The sequence below is a fragment of the Lampetra planeri genome, chromosome 23 (genome assembly GCF_965212315.1).
Source record: "Lampetra planeri chromosome 23, kcLamPlan1.2.h2, whole genome shotgun sequence".
Lineage (NCBI taxonomy): Eukaryota > Metazoa > Chordata > Hyperoartia > Petromyzontiformes > Petromyzontidae > Lampetra > Lampetra planeri.
The window spans coordinates 9346571-9373640 of record NC_136129.1 but is presented as its reverse complement, the minus strand read 5'-3'; the positions used below and the strand labels follow the sequence as shown (position 1 = coordinate 9373640).

Genomic DNA, 27070 nt, shown 5'->3' with positions numbered 1-27070 from the left:
GGGTCAGTGGGGTTCGTAGGCTTGAAATGCAAACGTGGCCAAATGCTTGTACCTTGGGGGGGGGTGGGGGAGGAACCCCTCACTCACTAAATCCAAGATTTAAATGTTGACGCAAAGAGCTCGCAACCCAGTTGCTGGCCACCGTACAGCCCAGTGAGATTTGTAAAGTTTTACAAGTCTGCTTGATTTGTCTACAACGCCATATACTAAGTAATAACTCTTAATCACCCATCCCATTGTGTGCCGTTCCGGCCTACATAGGTGCTCACTAACAGCACATGCCCTAACAGTCCGTTAAGGCTACTATGAAGGATCGTTGTATTTGTACACCTATCCTGGCACAAGCGCCGGAGTGAGGTCACCGCTACTTAGTGGTGAACGGCGGTGGTTGTTGTTGTTATTGCTGCATGCACTCCTGGACTATAGTGGCTTGTGCATTGGTCAGACGAGCGAGTTAGCTCCCCGGACATTTGACTCGCATGTGCCCACGTGTGCCCGTGTGCGCCTCCTGAGAGGGAGCATCTGGCCGGCCCAAGGCAAATTATCGTTCATTAAGCACCTTGGGTGTCGAGGCCCAGATGTGTGATGGATTGGCTCCATCTGCAAGTGGCCTTGATAATGAGAGTTACTCGCTTGGCTCTGTCGGCCCATTAAGTGAAACATTAGTTACACCGTAGAGTAGCAGCAGGCACTCAAGCCAATAACTGTTTGCTACGCATTACGCACACTCTGTGCTTTTGAAGACAATTGACCTCGAAATGATTGCCCGGGTTTTTTTTTTTAAACCCGAGTCAAATGATGAAGTCTGTATGATGCGTCTGGAGGAGTTGGTGGCGTGGTGGTTAGCGCACTGCGCTTAAAACGCGAGCGCCTTCGTTTCAATTTGAAACAAAACTGAAACTAAACAATTTTTTATTTTCTTGGTTCTTTCGGTAAAGTCACGTAGAATGGAAATAATAAAATAATAAAAATAAAACATAATAAAATAATTCTCACGACGTTTCGGCCACAACGCAAGCAGCCGTCCTCAGGTAGAGAACAGGTCTGTCGAGAAAAATGGCACGATTCAGACCTGTTCTCTACCTGAGGACGGCTGCTTGCGTTGTGGCCGAAACGTCGTGAGAAGTATTTTATTTTTATTATTTTATTATTTCCATTCTACGTGACTTTACCGAAAGAACCAAGAAGATGAATCCCTGCAGTCACGAAAGCTTTAAATCGAAATTTTTAATTTTACCGGTTATTGGCCCACAGAGCTACGTGCCTCTTTTTCAGAAGCGACCTGGTCACAAATGATAGCGCAACAAAGTGGCTGATCTTCACGTGGAAATTTACAACAGCCAAATGCTCTAAACCAGTGGTTCTTAACCTGGGGTGCACGCACCCCCTGCGGGTGCGTGATACCCTTTCTGAGAACCAAAGGGGTGCAGGCTGCAGTCAACGTGATGAACCACTGCTCTAAACGCATGTTGTGTCTTAACGTGGAGGGGAAAAACCGGAGAACCTGGAGAAAAATGCACGCGACCACGGGGAGAACGTGCAAACTTCAAAAATATACAGGCGTCAGCGTCGAACCCACGGCCCCCGTCTACCAGGCCAGGGAATTAACATCTCGCCCTGAAAGCACGCGCACCACTGATAATCGACATCTGTATTCAGCGGAGGGTTTCTTGTGAGATGGAATTGTCCTAAAACGGATTGCCTACAGCGGTGAGCAGACTGGTGCGACGCCGCCGAGTGCTGCGAAGGGCACAAGAAAAATTTTCTTGGTTCTTTCGGTATAGTCACGTAGAAGGGAAGTAATAAAATAATAAAAATAAAACATAATAAAATAAATATGTTTTATTTTTATTATTTTACTACTTCCCTTCTACGTGACTATACCGAAAGAACCAAGAAGATGAATCCTTGCAGTCACGAAAGCTTTAAATCGAATTTAACCGGCACAAGAACATCTTTGAAAAAGAGCTTTACAGCTCATAGAATTCCTCCAGTATAACTAAATATATTGATTTTGAATAGGTGCCTTCTAACAACACTCGCCCCGGCATTTTATTGAGACGCGTGCTGTGTAGTGGAGGGCAGAGGCACAGTGTGGATGCACGCACTTTGCTACGAACTCCTTTAACGTCATCCGAGAGTGATACCCAGAACGATCCGTAACCAACTCTCACCAACTGGATCGGCGAAGTATGGACGAATTTCATCCCCTCCCCGGCATGGGAAGGCCTTCATCGAGCAGTGAATTGGTGAAACGCGGCACGCGTAACGCTGTGTGCCAAGGGTGGCATAAGCGCCGTGCATGATATTGCCACAGTTTTAGTAGAAGAAAATGATGTTGTTTGTTTGTAGTTTGTCTCGATCATCCTTACTCAGCGGTGCTTTTTTCGTGGGCTTGAGGTTCGACTTTAACGGACCGACCCTGAGCTTCGAAGCGAGGATGCTGGCCTGCAAACAATAAGTTTGTTATTATATTCTTGGGTCTTTCGGTAAAGTCACGTAGATAGGTTCAAAGAAAATCATTTTAAAAAACGACGACGTTTCGATCGCAAAGCAAGCGGTCGTCGTCTTTCCCTGAAGACGACCGCTTGTGTTGCGATCGAAACGTCGTCGTTTTTTGTTATTTTTGATGATTTTTTTTGAACCTATCTTCGTGACTTTACCGAAAGACTCAAGAATATGAATTCCTGCAGTCATGAAAGCTTTAAATCAAAAAGTTTATTATTTTAAATACCTGCACTCGTTTGGCAGCCTGTCGCGCAAATTATTCCATCGTCGAGCTCGCCCATAAACACTGGAGATTATTTTGCGATTCTGTGAAAGCAGCCTCTCTCGCCGGGGTTTGTTTCGGGAGGTTTTATTTTTAATTTGCAGCTTACGGAATCACCGAACAGATGGGAGCGCCGGCGGTCACGAGCACCGTCTATTTAACACGCTCCCGCTGTCGAGCCATGGAGATGAGAATGAATAATCACGTGCGGAGGAGTGGTTTTTGCACGGCGCTCCTAACGATGAGAACCGCATTACCGGCTGTCTGTGTGACGAATGCAGTCGACGCTCAGACGTTCATTACCAACTTGAATTTCCCGTACGTCTCCTTAAGTCTTCTTCGTGCGTGGGTGTTAATGGTGTGGTTTTTGAGCCTATGCGGGGTATGTGCGGTACAGTTTAATGCTTCATATATACACACGTATACTAATGCTCCCTTGATTCTACCTCGTGTGTGTATTTTGAACCATGTTATTTGTATAGTAAGATGCTCCGGAATGTAAGAGTCACCACAAACGGTGTGCCCTGGTGTAATTAAAGTCCTATCATTGTGGTTACACACACACACTCACCCGCCTACTGGATTATAAGATACACCCCCAACCTTCACTTTAAAATACGGGGTGGGGGCGGGGAAAGTGTGGGATTGTAATAATGTATTGATCCTTTGACTTAACTTTCGTGACTGCAGGAATTCATATTCTTGGTTCTTTCGGTAAAGTCACGTAAATAGAAAAAAAATGTAAAATAAAAAAATCTATTTGCGTGACTTCATCGAGAGAACCAAGAATATAATGTATTGATCCACTGATGGGTGGAGGCCTCCCCCAATCCCGTGTCGGTTATCGGGATTGTTTGACCATACTTCGCCGTGGTGGTTAGTGCGCGTTGGTGAAGTTTGGGGGGAGTCACTGGTGTTGTTTGCATTGGTCATGTCGGTTTGAAAGTACGTTACGCAACCACTTCGCCACCGTTCCATCCCTGCTGCCAGTTTGCCTGTCACAGCATTACTTCATCGTACTGTGCCGCGTACGAGGAATATTGCATTTCTACCGGAGAAGTGCAGAGGCCTATCTCGTATCGTGTTTGACCCACGTACGACCTTTGAGCTCGGGCCTAAAGGAAAATCTTGACCAAAGATTCTGGCAATAAATGGTGCTCCATCTGCTGCACTAAATGCGCTATTGCAATTTAAACTAAACTAAAAACTAAACTATTTATCTTCTTGATTCTTTCGGTAAAGTCATCACGGAGAAGGGAAATAATAAAATAATAATAATAAAACATAATAAAATAATTCTCACGACGTTTCGGCCACAACGCAAGCAGCCGTCCTCAGGTGAAGAACAGGTCTGTCGGAAAGACAGCGTCCGACAGACCTGTTCTTCACCTGAGGACGGCTGCTTGCGTTGTGGCCGAAACGTCGTGAGAATTATTTTATTATGTTTTATTTTTATTATTTTATTATTTTCCTTCTACGTGACTTTACCGAAAGAACCAAGAAGATGAATCCCTACAGTCACGAAAGCTTTAAATCTAAATTTAAACTATTTTTTTATTTAACCAGGTAAGGCCCACTGAGCTTAATAGCTCTTTTTAAGATGCGACCTGGCCACAAATGATAGCTCAACGAAGTGGCTTATCACGTAGGAATGTATTGCAGCCAAATACTCTAAACGCGTGTTTATAAATGTGGAGGGAAAAACCGGAGGACCCAGAGAAAAATCCACGCGACCACGGGGAGACACACCCAAACTCCAAATATACAGGCGTCAAGGGTCAGAATCGAACCCACGACCTCCTGTACACCGGACGAGGTGGTTAACATCTCGCCACTTTGTGCAGTGTCGTGCGCTGCACCGGGGGGTGTACGATGATGCTTCACCCGCCAATCACAGTCGAGTGACGAGAGACAAATTGGAGTGTTGGATGCTGCCGCTGTGGTCCACGCTCGTTAAATGAAGTCCGGGCAAAAGGAACGCTTTGCCTTGAGAATTGTCATCCTGCATTGCAATTTGCGCTAATGAATGACAACGGTTCTTGCATGGCTGAAGTCTTAATTGACGGATCCACACTAAAGCATGGTTATTTATTGCCCCATGAGGACTCCCCTCAGTAAGACGGTTCCTTGAATTTCACAAGGCCTTGTCTAGCCGTTGCTTTTCTCTCTTCCCCCCCCCCCCGCGCTGTGACCCGGTTTGACATCGCGATTGTTTCACGTTTGATGTCGTGCGGTGCTCGATCAACCGCTCTGAATTCCGTAGACTTTCCAGTCCTAGGCCTCGGCACATTTGGCAGATTGAAATGGAATTCAGGCAAATGTTTGTCTCGGGCGCCTACGTCGTCTTCGACACCTCCGTGGCGAAGCTCTATTTAGGAGCGTGTTTACGTAACCAACGGCGGCCACCGCGGTGAATTACGGTTCACGCGAGCACTCTGCCTTGCCTGGGTATTCTGCTTGTCCATCTTAATATTAACGAGGTCTTACAAGGCTTGGCGAGATGCTACCCCCCCCTCCCCCCAAATACTGCATGTAGAGTAAGTTAATGCGTCTCTGTGTGTTTCATTGCCCTGATATCCGCCGGCTGCCGGTGACACCAATGCGCCGAAGCTACAAACGCCGAAGTCCTGGCATTTTTCTGGTGTCGGGCGACGCGTCCCGGTGAATCGGCCGGTAGCCTGGAATGCGATGGCGGCATCTTCGGCAGTGGTGTTCTCCGCCAGACGGGCACAATGGTAGTTCATGCGGCTTCCCACGAGAACTGGTGCCATGGGTACCTTGGCATTGTTTCATCGTCATCGTCGTCGTCGTCGTCATCACCACCACCACCTGCGGCTGGAAAAGCTGAGACGGATTTTGGTGCCACGGAGCCAGCCGCCACTTTTGGAACTTTTACGCGAGATAAGAGCCTGCGTCATTTCTGTGTGAGCTTCTTTCGGGCCGTCCGTGATAATCAGAGGTGCACTTCTCAGATTCGCTCCCTGTTCAGCCATCGCAAAGCTTTCTCCCAAAAGCGTTTAATAAATCTACGCCTTGCCCTCGGTGACGTTAACAATTAACAGCGTGGCAAATCGTTAACGTGAAAGTTAAACATTGGTTAATGTTACAAATTCTCCAAGGTAAAAGCTAGATGTATAACAATCATCATGAGCCGGCTGCAGCAATCAGCGCCACACACCGGAGAAAGCAAACGGCTTTACTGCTCGAGTTACAGCATTACACTCTTTACATGAACTTTGCCGACCCCTTCATTCATTACCCACACGTCAAAAGTTCCCTTTTGACAAATAAAGTGGGTAAATTGTCAGGTTGAGACCACTGTGTTAATCTTTTGGTTGTAACTACCTCCAGTTTTTGTTTGCGCGCTGTGTAAACACTGTAACTTCCACGCTCAAAAATAATTAACAAGTGGACAACTGTTATTGTTGAGAGGTAAAAAAATAAAAACCCGTCTAAATAATATAATCAAAGTCAGAATTCACGGCAGAGTAATTCATCTTTAACTGTGGCAGCGTTTGAAAAGCGTGTAGAGTATAGTGGATGCAGAGTAATTGCTTTGGCGGTCAGCGGCACGCTGCAGGTAAGGTACAGATGCTCGGAGCGTGTCGGTGACCACCCACAAACACCACATTGAACGTAAGTTACTAATATCCAGTTACTAATATCCAGTCCGCAACAATTTTCTTTATTCAGCGAGAGAAGAAACTCGTTTTCGGGAATTTTTTTAAAGTGCTTTTCAAAATGTGAACAAATCGGGGTGCGCCTTCTCACGGCCGTGTGCGCAGACTGTTCGTTGCCTGTTGATTTGACGCTAATGGAGGCTCGTTTGCATGCACCTGTCATTTGCGGATTTCGATTAAACGAATACTGCGTCTTGGCAGATTTTTCGGACATCCCAGCATTTGCCAGAAATGAAACCCCTCTCTCGTAGGCTCGCACTGAGCGCCGGTTGTTTCAAGGTTCCTTTCATGAACCGGGTGAGAACTCAGAGACGGGGATGAGTCTCATTTGCAAGAGTGACCTGGGAAATATCCATCGCAGTGTGAGCGGCTCACAGATGATGCCTTTAGTAATTACGTGGCAGGCACTGACCTTGTCATTACCATTACATCGACGCGCGCGTACGCCCCCCGGGCACCGAGGATAAACTGGGGCTGTTATTATTATTTTTTATTCCAATTCTCCTTGCGAGTCTCAAGTGTGGTGGAGCCTCGCCTCCCCGAGCGCTCGCTCGTCGCGAGAATTGTGCACAAAGTCGCGGAGGGTCCGCGGATTCTTTGAAAGATGTGAACGCGAACCAGGGCAAGCCCCCGGGAGTGCGTTTTGAGCCCGGGCTGTACGCCCCGTGAGATTTGCGTTCGGTGGCTTTATAGCCTAATGGGCCTTGGTAGGTTTATGATGGCAAGGGAGAAAGAAAGGGAGTGGGGGTGAAGACAACTTTCTCGCACTCTCCCATTCAGTGGATCAACACGGCAGCAGACCGACGGCCTTACTGCATAAATCTTGCGAGCGGTACCGGTCATCGTTTTCGTACATCCCGGCAGGTTTTTAATGCGCAGCGATGATGGGGATTAATGATAGCGATGATAAACGATGTTGAAAGTTTGTTGCCGTGCGATGACTTCACGTAAGATAAAGCGTGCAAAAATATTCAAGAGGTGCTTTTATAGAGCTGCGTTTTGGCTCTTCTTACAAGGGGTTTCTTGCCCCGCCTGCAAGTGGTGGACAATCAGAGTTAAAGGCGCAGCCCTGCAAGCGCTTGCTCACTTCACCGTTGGCGGAAGAGGTCTCCACTGGAGGGAGCTATTAAGATCCTTTCCGGAGGGTATGTTGTTGACTCTACTCCACACGGGCAAAACGTCTCGGGGAAAACATGGGAAGTACCCACCCTTTACCCCACCACGCGTTAGCTGCCAATCCCCAAACTGCGGTGAACCCATTAATAATGTTCGGGCGAGCAGACGTAGAGGAATGAGGAACGTTGGCGCACCGTTTCAACAAGTACGTTGCAGTTACTTTGCATGCAACTCGTGCGCGCTGTGGTCAACTTTTACCAAAGCGTTTAATTTTCTCCGGCGTGCAAAGCATTTGCAAGATGGTCGTGGTGATGACTTCAGTTGCCCTGATTGCTTATTGATTGCAGCAGTGTCAAGAATGCGTGCGTAAGACTTTCAAGAGGTTTACGTTTGTCCGAGAGGCTGCTCGGCATTGGTCTTGAGGAAGAAAAAAATGAACGCAGCCCTTGGCATCTCTGTTGTAGCGGTTAAAAGCTCAATTTATGAGTCGCTGGGGATGTTGTTTTATTAAATGTAACTATGCATGTGCCAGAGTCAATTCCGCACTTGAGTTACGGACACGACCCTGAACTTGCGAAGATTTGGTGCAAAGATAAATATTTTGGAATGAGTGTACCATATGCCTGCTTGAAAAAAAAAAACATCATTTTTTTTTTGCTCTCCACTGTGCACTGTGGCAGGAGAAGCCTACCTAGGTGATGCCGACGCTCTCCCCACAAGTGTTTCATTTGGTCCGGCCAGTTGCGCATAGCCGCAGCTGGCTGACCCAGCGCACTCCATGCTTGTGTAAGCCGAGCTCCGTTGTAAGACCCGACTCAGAAGATCCCTGGAATCGATCTGCCGCAAATCTTCATGGGGCTGCAACCCTAGACCGCATCCGCGCGCGCAAACCACGGCAGCAGCAGCACAGACGTCGATACTCGATGAGCGAGTTGCAAATTAAAAACTTCTGTGGCAGTGTCCGGGTGACTGTGGTCACCCAGAAATCACCATGGGAACATTTAACGACATGATGCCCCCCCCCCCCCGTTCAGAAAAACGAAGGCGAGGAGGCATCGTCACGGCGACAACACCCCCTCCTGTTACTCCTGACGCAACCATCTGAATTGGCCGCCTGAGTGTAAATTCACAGCCGTTGCTCTACATCAACATTAGCCATCGGAAGAAGGATAAACGCTGTCGAGCTGACGCGCTGCCGTACGAGCAGTGCAGCGGGAAAGCTCAGAGGTGGTTGCCGTAACGTGGGTCAGGGGGTCAGCATTGAGCCAGCGCCGTCAAGGTCATTGATTTAAATCTTTGCTCCCCCCCTCCTCCCCCCCCCCGTAATTAAATCTGTCTCTCGCAAGTCGAGATAGTTGATGGCTCAGCCCCACGCGCCGGTGACTGCACAGAAAGAAAAAAAACGAGCACATTTGGATGTTGTTAAGTTTATTGCGTTTTTCAGCCAGCTGGCCATGATCGGGCAAAACTTGGCCCACTTTTCACCCGGGCGACTGGAGAGCATAGACGAAGCGTTTCTGACATAACATTAATACGAACAATAGCAGATTCAAGAAACGCGTATCGGAGACGAACAACATATGCTGTTAAATAGAAGAATTAACATTTGAAAAATAAAATCTAATCAACCGATAATGAATGTAATTGAAAGTTTTGGTTTGATTGGCCACTTGTGTGGACAGAGACGCCGACTGAAGTAGCTTCAGAAGTAGTTCTGTAACGTCATGATCCGGGGGCCGTTTTCTGACTCGGGGGTGGTGCAGTAGTGCTACCTGCAAGTTCTAAATGCTAATGTACTGAATGTATAATTTAGATAAAAGAAAAAAATTATATCGATAAAATGGAGAAAGTCCGTGTCCTGCATAAGCCAAGTCCACTTTACTTTGAGTGGTTATTTTTGATTAATTGTGCAACGCAATGTTCATCAGCAACTACCCAAAGGGAATGCGCATGGAAGCTGTAATGTGATTGGTGTTTGGGGAAGTCATTTGCTTTCTGTAGATGTTCGGTTAGGGAATGCCTTTAGTAATTGAGCACAATTCCCCAATAATCTGCTCGCATATTAAAAAGTGTGCCTCGGAGATATGCAGCAGCAAACGAAATGATTTCTGCCCCCCTCTCGCACTTTATTCTCCTGTTAGAGCTGTCGTATAACACTGAAAAGTTATTTATTTATAGTACGACGACAGTGGTTTGTGCAGGAGAGCCTCGCTGGCGGGGAGGGCCCTGCCAGTGTTTGCAGTGGCAGCGGCGGGGAAGGGGGGCTGATGCTGCTGAACGTAATCCCCACTTGAGTGCATTTAAAGTAATATTTTCAGCATTGGGACGTTCGTCCAATGCCAGTTACGTTTTTGCCAGTACTTTAACACTGGCAAAAATGTCCCATTCTGTAGCTGCTCACCCCGAGTTGTAAATGCTCTGACAGTGCATTGTCTTTGTACTGTTCGCTATATGGCGATGTTCTCTGGTCTGACACTGGTTGAGACTAGGCCGTAAAGAAGGCTGTCTCTGGTGTAGGCCAATCAGTTTCAAAGACATTGTATAGTATATTATCAGAGCGTGTTCGTTTGCATGTTCACCACAAGTACTCTGTGTGTGGTTAATGCAGTAACCTGGTTCCTTGCAAAAGGTTTCTATTTGGTCTTTGAACATCTGTTGTTGTACGGCGGGGGTTTATTAAAAAAAAATTCAAGGTGGCAGAAATAAATGTGGATTTTATTTGTGCGTGTGCCTGACGTGCGCAGGTGGTACGAGATGCTCGGTCCGTATCCTCGCGCCAACAAGCAGAACCAGAAGAAAAAGAGAAAGGTGGATCCTCCGACGCAGCAGGTCAGCTGTTTACCGCATTACCCTCCTAGTTATTCCCGTGGGGCTTTCGACGAGGATTTGCGTGTACAGGATGCTCAAATGTCTCGACAGCCGCCTTGCCAGCGGCATCTCGTCTCAGTCTTTACAGTGCCCAGCTGTAGTTTCAGCCCAGCGGAACGCCCTGACAGCCGGCCGTCTCTGCGGCACAAATTGAACGCAGCACTCGCCTGAAAGTGGGGCGGTGGGGATGTTGCTATTTTTGGATCACTTCGCTTCGGGTTGCTCAGGCTGAATGCTTGTCTTGACCACATCCAATCTTGATGAAATTTGGCATAATTATGGGAACCCTAGTGAAATTATAAAATGGCAAATTGGAAGTCACTGGGTCAAACGGCTTTCTAGTTACAGTGTAGTGCTGTTGTGGGTAGCTGTGCGTGTCTGTGAGGAGCTCTGCGCCGAAGCCTTTGTGTTGGAGCCGCGCGCTGTGTGCTTGTTGTGTAAGGGCCCGTGTGTTCGGCGTGGTGCTGGCCACCCACCCCCCATCCCTCGTGTGCCATGCCGGCTTTCACAGGTGCTCGCTAACGGTACTTGCCCCAACAGTCTGCTGAGGCTATAGTGGGGGGGGCGGCAGATCTTTGTCTTTGTGTGTACATAGAAGAGCCTCGGTGCCCATACAAGGGCCTGTGTGTGTCTGTAAAGAGTTAGAAATAAGTCGGATGAGGTAAGTGGTAGGTCTCGTTGCCGAGAATAGATGTCATCACCTTTTCTAAAATAAATAAAAACCCGGTCGTAAGTTCTGTAAGGAATACGATTGATTCCTCCTTCGAGACATAACATGTGGTAAAATAAATAGTTTGGCCGACACAGCGTACGTGATGCTGTAGATAAATGACAGCCGTAAGGTGTTTTACTGAATGGTTTTGTCAGCGTCATAAAAAAAAGGATTAATGGTTGAAGGTCACTGATTGCAATCTGGGGTGGAAAATATCTGCAGATGGCTTCAATCACTGCTTTGGCCTAACCACAACCTTTCACACGCTCAGTTTTTCCCATCCATCACAGACACGGTGAACGCGGAATTGCACGCTTGGTCTTTTAACAAAAGTGTTAAGGTCGTGGACGATTGCGCTAACGATTCACCTAAATATAAACGCTCAGAATTTGTCACAGGCGATCCCTAGAAAACGTCGTTGTTTGGCCTTCGGACCAGTGCCGGATTATTCTAGTCGCAAAAGTAGCTACATATGCTACGGGCCCCACACTTTCAAGGGCCCTGCGCTAAATGCTTTCAAGCTATCAATTCCGGTTCAGTGATTCTGCACTTGCTCTATTACTGTAGTACTATACCGCCTTCAACTGTGTGTTTAAGATTAGCGATTTGTCGTATTATCCAGCTGTATAGCAAATGAAAAAATACAATTACTTTAATATGCAAGTTCAAATTTGTGTTTTAATATTTGTGGTTCATTTTTATTTAGGGCCCCTTTATAACATATGCTACATGCCCCGCACTAGCTTCATCCTGCACTGCTTCGGAGCTGAAAGCAGCGTCGTGCGAGACAGGGTTGGGGAAATGAAGCGTTGCTCTAACATTTTGCCAAACGTTCAACTTCAAAAAACATACCTCGAGATCCGTGAAAGCACAGACTCACAAGTGAACGGGGCAGATATACTCAGCAAGCACATCCGAGAGAGGAGACGTAGAGGTAGTCAGAGAGGCAGGGGCAAAGGGAAAACCGTTCATGCATTCCCCCACCAGCTTTGCTGTCCTAGGCTATGTATGAATGTTTGAAGTTATTTCGCACCGTACGTAACCAACCATAATTAGATCAGAACAAAACACAAAGAACGCACGCCTGTTATTGATTGGCTACACCATCCAGAAACTTCAGGCACCTATAACCATATTATAAACAATTACAGTAGTCCCTTGGTTAACAGTGACATTGGTTAACGGTTTTTCGATTAACGTTTCGCGTCCCATAGGGACCCCATGGTTTCGACTAACGTTAACATTGTTGACTAACGGTACGTTTACGTTATGCACGCGGGCGCAAATTTCGGCCAACTCGAGCGCTCGTAAGTGGGGCTGAGTCATGCCCTCAGCCAATCAGCGACGCTCGTTCATGAGTGTTTAAGCCTCGACTGGCTTTGTTTACATTGTAACTTTTTCCGTTTTGGCAGTGGAAACAGCTCTCTTGCAGACTCAGCGATGTTTACTTCTTTTTCAACTTTTCAGCTAATTAGGTTAACAGTAGCTTTCGTGGAACGGATGAACAACGTTAACAGAGGGACTGCAGTATTAAGGGTCCCTTAATGAGATCGTTTTTGGCTCAATTTGCTCATTCCCCTCTGCTGCCTCCATAGTATAGAACTCCCGTCCCCCAGACATCCGTGCTGTCGACTCCCTGCCCCGGTTCCTAGTCCAAGCCGTCTATGACTGATTGACCGCCTGTTAGTGTGCTCACTGTTTATATCCAGTCTCTTGAGGTTCAGTCACATTTAGGTGCTGCTGTATGATTCCTAATTGTATTTTCCGTTGTGTTCGCAAGTTAGCCAATTTCCTGGGTGATCGACGGTGTTTTGGCTACACCCTGCACGCCAACGCGCAACAATGAATCATTCAAATCTCCATCGTGTTACTGACATTCAAATCAGGAATGTGTCTTTTATGAACGGAAAGATGACGGGCATTGGGGGGGGGTCCTATTTATCAGTGTGTCAAACGCGTCCTGTCCACCGACCGTGACGGGCCGCGGCAAGTGAGAAAAGAGGGCAGTCGTCGCAGCTGAGCAGTGTTTTGGCGCAGAGATGTATCCCTGGCAGGCCCACGTTGAACAATGGCAGGACGCGAGGAATGCTGCGTGGCCCCTGTGAGCAAGCTCCTCCCCCCGGCACCTCGCGTTCAATTCGGCCCTGGTGTCGACGCAAAGCTGTAGATCACCGTTGGCATACAAACCTGTGTATTTCACAGCCATTGCCCTCATAAAAGTGACACATCAACCGCTTATTATCTTAACGGAAGAAACTTTCAATCATTGCAGGCTGCCAGCGAAGGGAAAACAAAGCGATAAAGCAATGGGTTCTCTTGGCAAGGCCAATAGGCAAGTGAGTCTCGAGGAGTTGGGCTCACCGTTGATGTTTTATGGAACCAGACCTCAGTTTGCCGGTTGCCAATCGTCCCTTTCGAAACCGTGTTTGGAGTGCCGGGGGAACCCGGCGTGATTTGCGCTTGAACGCGCTGCATCCCCCGCGCAGTAATACGCCTTGTGTGTGTTTGCGCGCGCGCTACGGACGCAGCCAAGCTCAAGAGACGCGAGCGTTGGCAGTCAGGGTTTGGTGTCGTGTGGTGCTCGGGTTTTTGCGGGGTTTTTGGAAGAATCGTGAATTGAGATTGTGGCCACGGGGTAAATTCAAACGTTTGAAAGTTTGCCGGGCCTCTCGACTCTGAAGTAACGTCGTGCACAGCATGCTAATGAATGTATTCACTCGGTGGGGTTTGCAGATGTTTTCTGTCGATCAGGATGGGTCTGCATTGCAACAACAAAACACTCTGAATTAGTGTTTATTTATTTAACCATTAGTGCTTTGGTGAAATTGTTGATTAGTCTCCAGTTTTTCCCTCAACAACATGCGTTCAGAGAATTTGGCTGCGACTATAAATTTCCACGTGTGAAGCCGCTTCGCTGAGCTATCATTTTTGATTGCCGGGAAGCTTCTGAAAAAGAGCTACACAGCTCAGTGCGCCTTACCTGGTAAAATAATCCTGTGCCCGGACACTCAGTTAAGTGTTAATTTTCATGAATACAATTTATTTAATCTGCATAAAAATTTGGTAAATAAAACAATAAAGCATGGGTTCTTAGCAAGTCCAATAACGAGATTATTTGCATTTCTATAAAATCTATACGAGTGCAGTCATTTTTATCGGGGGCATTTCTATTCTCAAACAAAATATTTGTATCTTCAAATGAATTCATCATCATTCCGTTAATTGTTTTCTGTGCAACGGTACTTTCACCCGGAGGGATTGGCTGTAGCTCGCCACAAGAGCTTTTTAAACGTCTTACCTGGGGAGGGGTAACACATTAATCACGTCCCCTTTCTCCAAATTTGCCCATGACGCCTTTGTGAAAACAATTTCACCGTAATCTGAGCGGACGCTTGGGGAGTTCCTTCACAAACTGAACGGGAATTGAAGGAGGCTTCCCTGCGCTTGGGAGTGTAAAAAAATATAATGGTCGGACATCACAAATTCTACCTTCCGATATTAAGAAGCCGCCCGAGCTAAATCTAGATGGAAAACTCATTTCTTTTTAACTGCTTTTTGTGTTTAGGTTGTTATCCTTTCCCCGCACCTTTGATTAGCACGGTTGGCTACGTACGGTGCAAAAGAAGTTCAACGTACAGCACATACAAAGACAACGATCTCCCTTACAGGCTTAACACAACTGTTGGGGCAAGTGCTCTTAGCGAGCACCTATGAAGGCCGGAACGGCCAACGAGAAGTTCAAGGTACATACAATGCCGAAAAGCACACGGTACAACCCGAAAGCACGCCGGAGATCTGAAGGTTGCTCCGGGTTCAGATTGAACCTCCAGCCGCGGAGTCATTGGGCGTGGACGGAATGGAAACGGTGCGCGGTGTGCGGGTGGCTTCCCAGGAGCCGGGGCCGGCCAAGGTGACGGTGACGAGCACGTCCATTCCGGCCGTGGAGAAGATCCCCGACCCCAAGTCGTCGCTGTGGCAGGAGGAGCTCAAGCACAAGGCCCAGCGGAGTCGCTCGCCCTCCGAGGGCAGCGCGCACGACGGTACCGTCCCCTCCCTTCCGCTCCGCACGCGACGGAAGAACCGTTGGGGAGTACGGGATTGACAGTGAACAAAGGGGAAGTGAAGAGTTCATGAACGCTCCACGCGGGTTCGGCTCATGCGATCTCGCGCTCTATGTATGGCTGACCTATTTCTACACACATTTTGCTCTGAATTCAAACCGCATAACACTCTACATGTGGCTATGCAGTCGGACTTGGGAAAACATTGCATGTGTACTGTGTGTGAGTACTGCGTGTGTGTACCGCGTGTGTGTACTCTGTGTAGTGTGTGTACTGTGTGTGTGTACTGCATGCGCTACTCAGCATGCAGTTTCCTTGTGCGGTTTCGCTCTTTATGCGTCTTTTTCTGGGAACGCATCTACCACTCCTACCGCCGCGTCGAGCGAAGGGAAACCTGTGTAACAAGAAGAACCCGACCTGCATGAGCGCACATCAACAAAACCAAATCTCTAGTTTAGTTGTTTTTTAACACGATTACAATAAAAACATTTTCGTCCATCTCATTTTTCCCCATAGACACGAGCCACCTGTCAGAAGTGATGTCGGACCACAGCTCCGTGAACGGAGACGAGACGGACCCGTGGCGCAAGAACGGCTACTTCACGGCCGCCGAGTCGGGCGGAGCGGCTGGCGGCGCCGGTTCCCGTGGCCGGGGCGCCGGCAGCGGCAGCGGCTCCTCCAGCCGCAGCAGCATGCAGGATGTCGGCAGCCCGAGCAGCGTGGGGCTGGCGCACCTCCTCGCCTCGCCCACGCACAGCGACCCGTTCGCGTCGCCCCTGCCCTCGCCCGACCCCTACGCCAACGGGGGCGTGGGGCGGACTGCGTCGCAGGCAGCGGGAGACGCCGGGCAGCACGGCCTCAGGCACGGAGGCGGCGGCAGCAGCAGCAGGTGACGGGCGCGTGTCACTGAAAGGATTGCGCGCGAACCTGGTCAGGGCCGCGGTTTGTTTGTCTGGAATGCTCTTCCTTCTGATATTAGGAAGCCACTGAAGCTATGGCTCTTAAATAATCTAAATTGAAAATGATTAATTTACGAATTTAATTGGAAACTAAATAATTTACTAATGTAATTATAATTTAATTAGAACTGCTTTCTGTGTTTAGTTTGTTCTCCTTTTCCCGGACCCCTGATTAGGCACGGTTGGCTACGTACGGTGTGAAAGAAGTTCAACATACATACAACATACAGACGCGTACATACGACGAAGGGGAAGATCAAAGAGCAGATGGTGGTTGAGTGTCGGGGCAGATCTTGGAGGTCGCTTGTCTAGACGGCAGCAGGCGTGGGATCTGGCGGAGGGGCGAAAGTGTCGGCGAGTTGGTGTGGTGTTTTAACATCTTAACACCTCTCTCATTGCCAGAAAGGGTCAAACCCATTCTTATATTTTGATACTGGCAAGGGAGGTCCCATGATGGTGTGGTGGCATCAACAGCTTTGGCAAATTAATTTTTAACAATGTTCATGATTAGTCGGTGTGTGTGTGCGGGTGAATGTCATTCGCATTGCTGCTCAGGTCCCGGTCAGGAACGATGGAGGAGGACCTCCCGGAGAGGATGGAGTTGGATTACGACCACGAGCAGGAGAGGGGGCCGGAGAGGCAGGGCCGCAGCGAGAAGCGGGCGCACGCCTTGAGAGAGGTACGCGGTCGTGGGAGCACCAGCACAGAAACACATGCTTCATTGTCTTTCTGCAATTAGCTCTTTACGTATGAATGAAACCCAAATGAAAACTAAAATATTCAAAGCAACTGTCTGCTTGTGTTTTGCGGGTCGTACAGCGCCGTTGTTCAGCACGAAGCCGAGTTTGATTCCCGCTCACGGCCCACACCAATCCTGGGCCTATAGGTTGACTCAGCCTCAAATGAGTACCCGGTGCGGTGTGTAAACATTGCCACGGGGGAGAGAAAGGGCGGCCGTGTGACGTACCGTCCTTAAAAAGATGCTCGCTTAACAAACAGCACTTTCCTCAACAGTGTGTTAAAATTCTAGATTTGAAGTTTTCGTAACTGCAAGGATCCATACTCTTTGGTTCTTTCGGTAAAGCCACGGGGGACCTTTGTCTTTGTGCGTGCCCGTGGCAATGGCAGCAGGAATGGAAGAAGGGAGACGTGGCGGTGGACATCTCGCCGGCACCGCACGCGCCCCTACGCAGAGCCAAGTCCCTGGACAGACGGACCACCGAGTCCTTGATGACGGTGAGCCCCCTCGCCTGAGTCCCCAGGCTGGGCCCTCAGCCTCTCCGCGCGCTCACGCTGAGCTCATTAAAACTAAAAATGTTACTGTGAAACTTTTCTTATTTGACCAGGTTAAGGCCCACTGAGCTGTACGCAGCTCTTTTTCAGATGCGACGTGGCTATCACAAATGATAGCTCAGCGAGAAGTGGCTTATCAAGTGGAAATTGATAGCAGCAGCCAAATCGTCTAAATGCATGTTGAGAAATGTGGGGGGAAAAACCGGAGGACCCGGATAAAAATCCACACGATCATGGGGGAGACAGACACGCGGACTCCAAATGTACAGGTGTCAGGGTCCGGATCGAACCCACAACAACAACCTCCTGCGTACCAGGCGAGGAAGTTATCATCCCGCCACCTCTGGGTTTCCCCAAAACTTGCGGTCATCACACAGTGGCCAGGCATATTCTTGGTTCTTTCGATAAAGTCACGTAGAAGGGAAATAATAAAAGAATGAAAATATTAAACAATAAAAGTATCACGACGTTTCGGCTGCCAACACAAGCAATCATCATCAGGTGTGAAATCCACAGCAAGAAAATTTGAAAAAAGTTACTTTTTTTTTCTTAACGTCAGCACCACGGACAGCGATTTGGCAGTTGGTCAGATGGACGAGTCCATCTATGTTCGGAAAAGAGGAGGGGGGGAGAAGAAGAGAATGGAATGCGGGACTTGTTGTTTTTGTCGTTTTGCTGCCTTGCCCAAGCTTGTATTTATTGTTGAAAAATGGTCAGGAATTGTATGTACTTATGCAATTTTCACTTATATACAGGTCTTCCACGCTTTTACGACAGAACAGTTTCCTGGAAGCCCCGTCGTAAATCGGAGACTTGCCTGTACTTTATATAATTTTCATACATTTTTCCTGACTTACATTGTTAAACTCTTATCGTTTTTGTTGTTGTTGTTACTTGCCGACCCGCCCCTCACTGGACCAAGTGCTTCATAGCACATCGGATTCCTCCAGGACAAATACAGCATTCTGATGAAGGTTCTAAATCTGTCGTGCCCGTGGCCTGATTGGCGTCCCTGCGTGGACAGAAGTATAAAATGCCCACTCCTCCGTGTTGTCGGGTCTTCCCGCAGCGCTGTTGGGCACGATGTCTGACATATCCCTCCACGCGCGCTTGGGAAGCTTCCCTTAGGCATAAGCCCCCAGCACCTGGAGCGATTTTCAACTTGCTTCTTTGTTGCCGTCAAAATAATCAGAGTGGGCAATGGCACGTGTGCAGCTTTCGTGATTAATTAGCTGAAGCGTCAATTTGCCCTAATTGTCTTAATTTAAATACAATTGGTGCTTTTTTTTCTCCCCCTATAATGAATCCCTTGCAAGACCCTCGTGTGATGTAACGTTGATTGGGAACTAATGCAACGTTAATCCGTAAATAACTTGTGTGTAAATATTGGATGTTTTTTTTTAATCCTCACAGCCGGACCTACTGAACTTCAAGAAAGGGTGGATGGTCAAACTAGACGATGATGGCCAGGTACGTTTTATTATTCTAATTATCATCACTTGTAAATGGTTCACATATTTAATACATATTAATATTTGTCTTTCTTTGCAATGTTTTAACATTAGCAATATATATACTCGTTGGCCTGTGGCCCCATCTGTGGCGTTACCTCTTTGCCGTCTACTGCACTTACGTGGTCGTATGCTTTCATTTGTTTAAATCGCCACAGGAAGTTCGTGGTTGAAGTACTTCTCTTTTAAATCATCTAGATTTTTAAACTAATTTCTTGAGAGCTGCTTTTTGTGTTTAGTTTGTTGTTCTTCCCCCCGCACCTCCGATTAAGCACGGTCGGCTACGTGTACAGTGCGGAAGAAGTTCAACATACATATATATGTACATCATTCTCTATGTGCGGAATTGGCTTTAGTCACCACTCTCCCATCTAGGCCCTGCACCATCCTCTTTAAACCCTGCCTCTTCAACCCGCTTGTGCATCTTGTCCACTTTAATGGACTCTTAGTCATTTTATATTGTAAATCAACACATTTTGTTTGTTGAGTGGGGTTCCATCGATTCTGAAATTGACATGAGACCGAAACAAATGTTTTTGGGTTTTCCTTTCACAAATTTACGCGCGAGAGGGTTAACATTCAACATTGCCAAGCAGACCACGCACTGCATTTGTAATTCCCTGCAGAAATTACTGGGTAGCGACGGACAGAATCGACCCGTTTGCTCCGTGCAAACAGGACCCATTGGCGAGCTCGCTGACCGCTCGGACTGTACGGCCGCCCTTCCGAGACTGTCAATTTATGTTCCGCTAAGTGATCTGGCAGTCGTGGGGAGGTTAACGTGGCGAGTGAGCGGTGGGGGCGCCGAGGGTCAGGGTTCGGAGTGCAGCGCTCGCCCCCACACGCAAACAAAAACATCCACCCCGTATAGCCTGAACAGACTGTTGGGGCAAAGTGCCGTTAGCGAGCACCTATCGAGGCCACCGTGGTACACGAGGGGGTGGGTGGGCAGCACCACGTGGGTGGCCAGCACCACACCCTTGTCTGCCTAGTGGCGATGTTTACTACACATTGCACCAAGTACTTATTTGAGGCTGAGTCGACCTAGGGGAGGCCCGGGACTGGTTTAGGTAATTGTTACTGCTGTTGGTCGTGAGCCTGAATCGAACGCCGTGTTCATCGTGCAGGACACTACCGCTCCCCAACCGTCATTCGCCAATAAGTGGCGGTGACGTCACCACGGCGCTTGTGCCAGGCTATGTGAACGTTAAGGCCACGTAAAGTGTCGCTCTCCACCCACCCACGCACACACACGCGCGCGCGTGTGCTGCTGTGGAATAGTAAAACGTGTGGCGTTGGCGTCATCGTTGGGAAAGTGTTTGGCATTGAGCTCTCCATCTCAAATCTCGCTCGGGCTCGCCGCCGCTGCCGTGACGCGCATTTGAAAATGTTTCGGAGCTGGCTTTCAAAATAATAAATAAATGTGTAATATAATTTCACACGAATAACGTGGTTTATTAATACATTTGCTTCCTTGTCATCTTTAAAGGATGAAGTGTCACGTGATTGCCGTCCGGGGTCGGGGGCGGGGGGGGGGAAGCGAAACACGTTCTCTCCCAAAATCCTATTCCGCCGAGTGAATAATTTAAAGATTAATGCCCGTGGAACAGGGGCGCTCATTGGCATTCCGTGACGGCGCGCTTGACAGTGACGAATGCACTCCCCCCGAGCCCCCCAGAGTTGCCCACACTCTTTACGCCCCCAGCGCACGGCCGGAGCCCCCGCCCCCCCCCCCCCCGCCCTCCCACCCTCCCCGCCCCCCCGTCAGCAGTAAGGTTTCCTCCTTTATTGGTTCTTGCTTATGGATCCGTGCTCCGTCTGCGCGTAAGAAATGAACGCGTCGTCCTGAATGACCCCTTTGTACTTTTGGTAAAAACATAACCGTGTAAGATGTTCTACGATATTTTGGGGCTCTTGGTTGCCTGACTGTTGATGTTTGAGGTGTTCAAAGAAATGATACTCCGGTTGTAATGTTTTTGTTGTTCGTGGTACTTGTGTTCGGGCACATTTTAACCACGTATACATTTGGTCTTTAATTGTGGCGGTCGTGATGTTTGTGTAAAATGTGAGAACCTATGGAAATGTTGGTGTTCAAATGGCAAACTTCCATCTGGCCCAGTTTTGTCTTGTTATTTATTGCCAAAGCATTTGTATTTTTTAAAATATTGTTATTCTCATCATTATTGTTTATATTTCAACAACCCCTGCTTTGTTTGCTCCCTGGATCTGATGAGACCGGGCACATTCATGGCAATGCAGTCACGTTGTTGTTCCAGCAGCCCAAAATTCACATCTTTTTAAATATTGCGTGTAAGCACTGCGTGTTGAGCTGGCTACTCAAAGTGCGCACCAATGGAAAGGATGCTCCATTTAATTGGTCTGTTTCATCTAAAGGAAAATACCACCACTACCCCGCACGGGTCTCACTCTGCATTCTTGTAGAGGTTGGGGCCACTGCCGCTTGTAGAGTGAACAATGGATGAATGAGTGAATACGTACGTGATTGCACTGACAGAGGGAATGAATGGGTGGTTGTCTGCACAGTGGAAGAAACATTGGTTCGTGCTTACTGACCATGGACTGAGATACTACAAGGACTCCATTGCAGAGGAGGTACTGCCCCAACATTGTCGTTCTTGTTTTTGTAGATATGTACCTCTAGGCTATGTGTCCTGGGCTATTGAACATGAGTTTTAAGTTTTGTTCATGAACAAAAAAACATTTAAATGCCACGGTCAGGGTCGCTCAAGTAAAGTCACTGTGGTGTCCTTTAATAAAGAGTCCCTGCAGTGATGTCATTAGGCAGCTGTCTGCCTGATTAGAGCTATTTGCTATGTGGGTTATATGTTTACGTGTGTGGGGTGTCGCTGTCATTTCCAATTATGTCTGAACAGTAGCCCTCTTCCGACTCTTGCCCTGCTGCCTGCGTGCGTTGACTGGGTCTTGATGTTGGCTGCTGCTGTTGTTTGTTGTTCAGGCTTCAGACCTGGATGGAGAAATCGACCTGTCCACATGCTATGATGTCACGGAGGTGCAGGCACAGAGAAATTACGGCTTCCAAATACAGGTATGTAATTGTCTGCCCGTTCATGCACAGAATCATCGGTGGTGTGTAACAGTTTTTTTTTGTGTAACCTCATAGGCTTTTGCGAGCAATATTTATTCCTAATAAAGTTTTTGGATTAGATCGCGTACATTTAAATGTGTCATAAACCCACCTCGACCCAGAGCATTACTCATTGTAAAGTTTCCCACGTGACAAACCTTACAAACTGACTGTGTCGGGTGGAGAGGTGGGTTTACGACGCAATTGACGTGATCTCACCCAAAATGTGTTATAACTAATATGTGCCTTTATTTATGTATTTGTTCGTGAGACAGCGATGTAAACGACACATGGTGGTCAGGAAATACCCTGTGCTTCTCAGAATCAGAATCTTTATTTATCCTGGAGAAATACCGATGAGCTATTGAAGATCTTCCTCACCGATGTCCTGTAGCAGGGGGGTGTTCAACCTAAGGTGTCCAGAAGCCGACGCACCGCTTGGTTTTTAACCGGTCAGCAAGCGGAACCTTTCGGTGACGAATCAGAGCGGGCTGTCGGCCATGGCCGCGCTGCCTGAAATGTGACGTCGCGCTCACGATCGCAACGTCAGCTCCGCAAAACGTGCGCGTCGCGTTCCGCAAAGCCTTCCCACGCGCGTGTGTCCCAATGCGGGGCCCGCGCTCGACAAATTCTGCCGTCGCTGTATACTCTGTAATGTGTGGATGCGTGTTGAGCTTCTTCCGCACCGTACGTAGCCATCCGTGCTTAATCAGAGGTGCGGGGGAAGGACAAGAAACTAAAGGCAAAAAGCATTCCTCAAGAAATGGGTTTTCAAAGTAGATTTAAAAGTGCTAACTTCCAGTGACTTCCTAATATCGGAAGGAAGAGCATTCCAGTCGAGCGCAGAAGCGCATCTGAAAGCGCCATGCGATGCGGTGACCGTCTTTGTTCGATGGTTAGCCAAAAGCCGCTGCTGCGAGGATGACCGGAGTTTGTGTAATGGTTTATGCTCCCTGACGAGAAAAGTTAGTTTGTTGTATATTATCATTCGTAAGCAATGCAAATTCATCTCAGTGTGAAGTCGGTGCTTGACAACAGAGCAGCTATCCTTTGGCTCAGGAATGTGTCAGGAGGCGGTGGCAGCGGTGGCAGCGGTGTGACGTGACGGCTCGTTGTGACGCTTGTGACGCAGACCAAGGAGGGGTCGTTCACGCTGTCGGCGATGACGACCGGGATCCGCAGGAACTGGATCCAGGCCATCATGAAGAACGTGCGGCCCTCTACCGCCCCGGACGTCACAAGGTGGGGGCGGCAGTGTGTGGGCCCTGGCGGGGCAGCGTTGGAACTTATTAGTTTATTCGCTCTTGTAAAGGGGGTTGCGCAAGGGGGGGACCACATTTCGTTGGATCCACCGGGTATGCGGCCGTGTCCGTGTGGGTATGTGCAGTTACACCACGGCAGCTGTTATAGATCCACACTGCAGTGTGTAATCGGCTGTGCGTGCAAAAGTAACGCAAACGGTCGCTCCTGGCCTGCCCCGCTAGCTTCCCGGAGGAGAAGGCGCACGCGAGCACCCTTCCGGATACGGTTCCCAAGCTGGACACGAGGGGCACGGACGCGTCCCTGCTGGCGCCCGACTCCTCGTACTCGGGCGCCGACGGCGAGCAGCAGCTGCAGTCGTCGCGAAAGAGCCGCGCGCGCGACCGCCGTCGCGAGGGCCGCTCCAAGACCTTTGACTGGGCCGAGTTCCGACCCATCCACCAGCAGCAGGCGCTGGCCGGCCGCGCCCGCGATGCCCCCGACGGGGGCGGCGGGTGGCGGCGGCGGCGGCGACGGCGACCGTGGGGGCGGCCGCTGCGGCTTCGTACCGGACGAGACGCAGCGCGACGGTGCTGTCGAACCCGAGCGGGACCGCGCGCGGCGCTGGGAGGAGCGGCGCAAGCGCTACAGCTCCACGGAGGTGGAGGACGGGGCGATGGACGTGGAGGACAGGGGCCTGAGGCCCCCGGTGACCCCGCCTGCGCCGCCGCCGGCGCAGCAGCCGCTGTCGCCGGCGCACGACGACATGCAGGACGAGATCGAGCAGAGGTGTGCGGATGAGGAGTGGCGTCGCGAGCTAGGGGCCCTACGTGTGAGGCAGCAACTCGGAGCGCCTTGCGTCGCGTACTCCCCCCTGGCAACGATGGGCGTTGCACGGCTCGTGTGTCCCACACCCTCCCCTCCCCACTGCCCTCCCCAAAATATATTTATAATTAACACAAATAACATGAACCTCTCGCCCCCCAAGAGAACCCGAATCCATAGGCGTGTATTGATTCATTGATGACAGTCGATTCTTAGGAGTAGAGATACATTGCATCCTCGTGTGCCGTAAAATAATTCGTTATTTTACGAACTACGCTCGCTAACGATACGCAAATTTGTATCTCCGAGCTAATGGACGGAATAGGGGGCAGGGCAAGCCAAACGCGATGGACAGTAAAGATGAGACGGTGGGAGCGTGGGGGGAAATAAAGGATAGAATAGATGTTGACAGTTGATTGAATCGTAGCACAGGATGAATAATTAAATTACCTAGGACACTGGCTCTATATTGCTGCTCATTACTGACGCAATATTGGCCTCTCATTACTGGCACATTACTTAGACTTGCCGCTCACTACTAACACATACTGCTCATTATTAACACATTAATAACGCTTGCCACTCACTACTAATACAACATACGGCCTGTAACAGACTTGGGGTAAGTGCTGTTAGCGAATAGCAACTGTGAAGGCCGGCATGGCACACAAGGGGGTGGGTGGCCAGCACAGCACCCAGCCGCCTTTATCTCCCCAGTGGCGATGTTTACTACACATCGCACCAGCTACTCATTGGAGGTTGAGTCGACCTAGAGGAGGCCCAGGACCGGTTCAGACAATCGCCACTGGTTGCTGGTGCAGCGCACGAACCGCTACACTACCGCTCCCCAATAACACTAACACTTATCATGGGACCTTTTTGCCAGTATCAACTAAGATTAGGTTTTACCCTTCCTGGCAATACAACAGGTGTGAAGATGTTCAAACACCAAATAGATACCCTTTGAAAGGAATCAAGTCTGCATCAGCCACACCTACTTGTGGTGAACATGCAAACAAACACACTCTGATAATATACGGCATTGTCTTCTAAACTGATTGCCCTACGCCGGAGACGGCCTTCTTCATGGCCTATTCTCACCAGTGTCAGACCAGAGAACGCCAAAAGACGATCGGTGCAAAGACGACGCACGTATCAGAGCATCTATAGCTCGGGGGTTGGCAGCGACATCGCGGGACGCACGCCGCTCACCGCAGACGACGCGTTGCTAACAACGTGCGACCACTTTTTTTTGTTACCGACGAGGTCGCTGAGCGCCAGGGCGCCGCCGTTGTCCTTACAGGTGGCAGCAGGTGGAGCAAACCCCGCTGAGGGAGAGCAAGCAGGTGGCCATCCACAGCCACCTGACGCCCACGGCCCAGCGCCCACCCACCGACGGCCTGGTGGAGCTCCTGGAGAAGGAGGTGCGGCCTTAGTCTCTCTCTCTCTCTCGCCCTGCCCACTTCTGGGCCCCCCCCCCCCCTCGGGGTCGCTTCTCTGTTCCCCCGAGTCGCTGGAGGTGGGAGGGGGGGGGACGCTCCAGCGGTCCGCTGGGCGTTTAGAAGAAACACGACGACGATAACAATAAAAATGGTGAAATTTGCTTTTGCGTGGCGTTTAAATGCCTCGGCGACTCCTCGGGCCCCCTGGCATCACAGTCTCATCCCGAGCAGGAGGAAGGGCACCCCCCAGTGGCAGCTGTCTCTGTGCGGCACAAGGTGACTTGGTAACTGGGAACATGGCCTGCGAGCGGGCATTGGGGTTTTCATCCAGCAGTTGCTTGAACACTGCTGAAGATGATTTAGTTGCATGCTGTGGAATTTGAACTGTGTAACACCAGTGGTCCATTCCTTTTTGTTATCCGATGTCTTGCAGTCAGTGGTTCATGTCGTGTGCTGGAGCTACACACTTTGCTGTTGATGATGATGTCGATGATGATGACGACGACGATGTTGACGATGACGATGACCTCGCGCCGATCGCTGACCCCTGCGACTGCACCGCACGCGTGCAACAGATTGAGGCGCTCAAGCTGCAGCTGCAGCAGACGCAGCAGGAGTTGACGTCGCTGCAGGAGCGGAACAGCAGCCTGCACAGCCAGCTGACGGAGGCGCTGCAGCGCGAGCAGAGCACGCGCCTCGGCTACGTCTCGCAGGTGAGACCCCCCCCCCACCCACCCCCTCCATACCCCCCAACCCTACCCCCCAACCCTACTCCCGCTCCCCCCCCTATCCTGTGTTTAAGAGACAGCCGGTAATAAACAATGCTGGGCCCCTGATCAGCGCGCACGCACGCACATGTCTACACAGTTAAAAAAAACAAAGATCCCCGTGTAGCCCGAAACAGATTGTCGGGGCAAGTGCTGTTAGCGAGTAGCACCTATGAAGGCCGGCACGGCACATGAGGGGGTGGGTGGCCAGCACCACGCTCGGCTGCGTTTTGTCTCCACAGTTCTGATGTTTACTCCACACCGCACAAGGTACTCATTTGAGGTTGAGTCGACCTAAGGAAGGCCCCAGGACTTAGATAATCATCACTGGTGTTGACCGTGAGCGGGAATTGAATTTGGGTCGCTGGGGTTGATAGCGCAGTGCGCTAACCGCTGCTCCCCACATCAGCACACATTCACATTTACAGAGCATGCAGGCAGACATTCATGCAGCCAACAAACACAAATCTTCAAACAGTCAGCACACAAGCAAACACATTAACACCATCAGCACATTCACCACTAAGTGGCGGTGACGTCACCACGGCGCTTGTGCCAGGCTATGTGCGCTTTAAGGCCACGTGAAGTGTCAAACGCTCGTTGGCAGGAGGTCATTTGACACACCCAGGTGCTGCGAGTTTACTGACTGAGATGGCTGGCCGATTGCACCACTTGTGCCCCTTACTGTGCCAACTTGCTGTGTTTTAGCCGCCCAGCGCTC

The 27070-nt window shown here is 49.5% G+C and overlaps 1 pseudogene across 1 annotated transcript in view; it reads left to right on the top strand.

The window, feature by feature from the left end:
- The window catches only part of LOC144726537 (uncharacterized), a 159012-nt pseudogene that overhangs the window by 101921 nt on the left and 30021 nt on the right, over positions 1 to 27070 (top strand). Inside the window, exons 5-16 of the transcript XR_013587279.1 lie at positions 10311 to 10395; positions 15039 to 15186; positions 15724 to 16096; positions 16722 to 16845; positions 17295 to 17402; positions 18873 to 18929; positions 21515 to 21583; positions 21948 to 22037; positions 23209 to 23318; positions 23561 to 24104; positions 25444 to 25564; positions 26158 to 26295. The product of XR_013587279.1 is annotated as an uncharacterized LOC144726537 (transcript). The remainder of the gene's footprint in view (positions 1 to 10310; positions 10396 to 15038; positions 15187 to 15723; positions 16097 to 16721; positions 16846 to 17294; positions 17403 to 18872; positions 18930 to 21514; positions 21584 to 21947; positions 22038 to 23208; positions 23319 to 23560; positions 24105 to 25443; positions 25565 to 26157; positions 26296 to 27070) is intronic.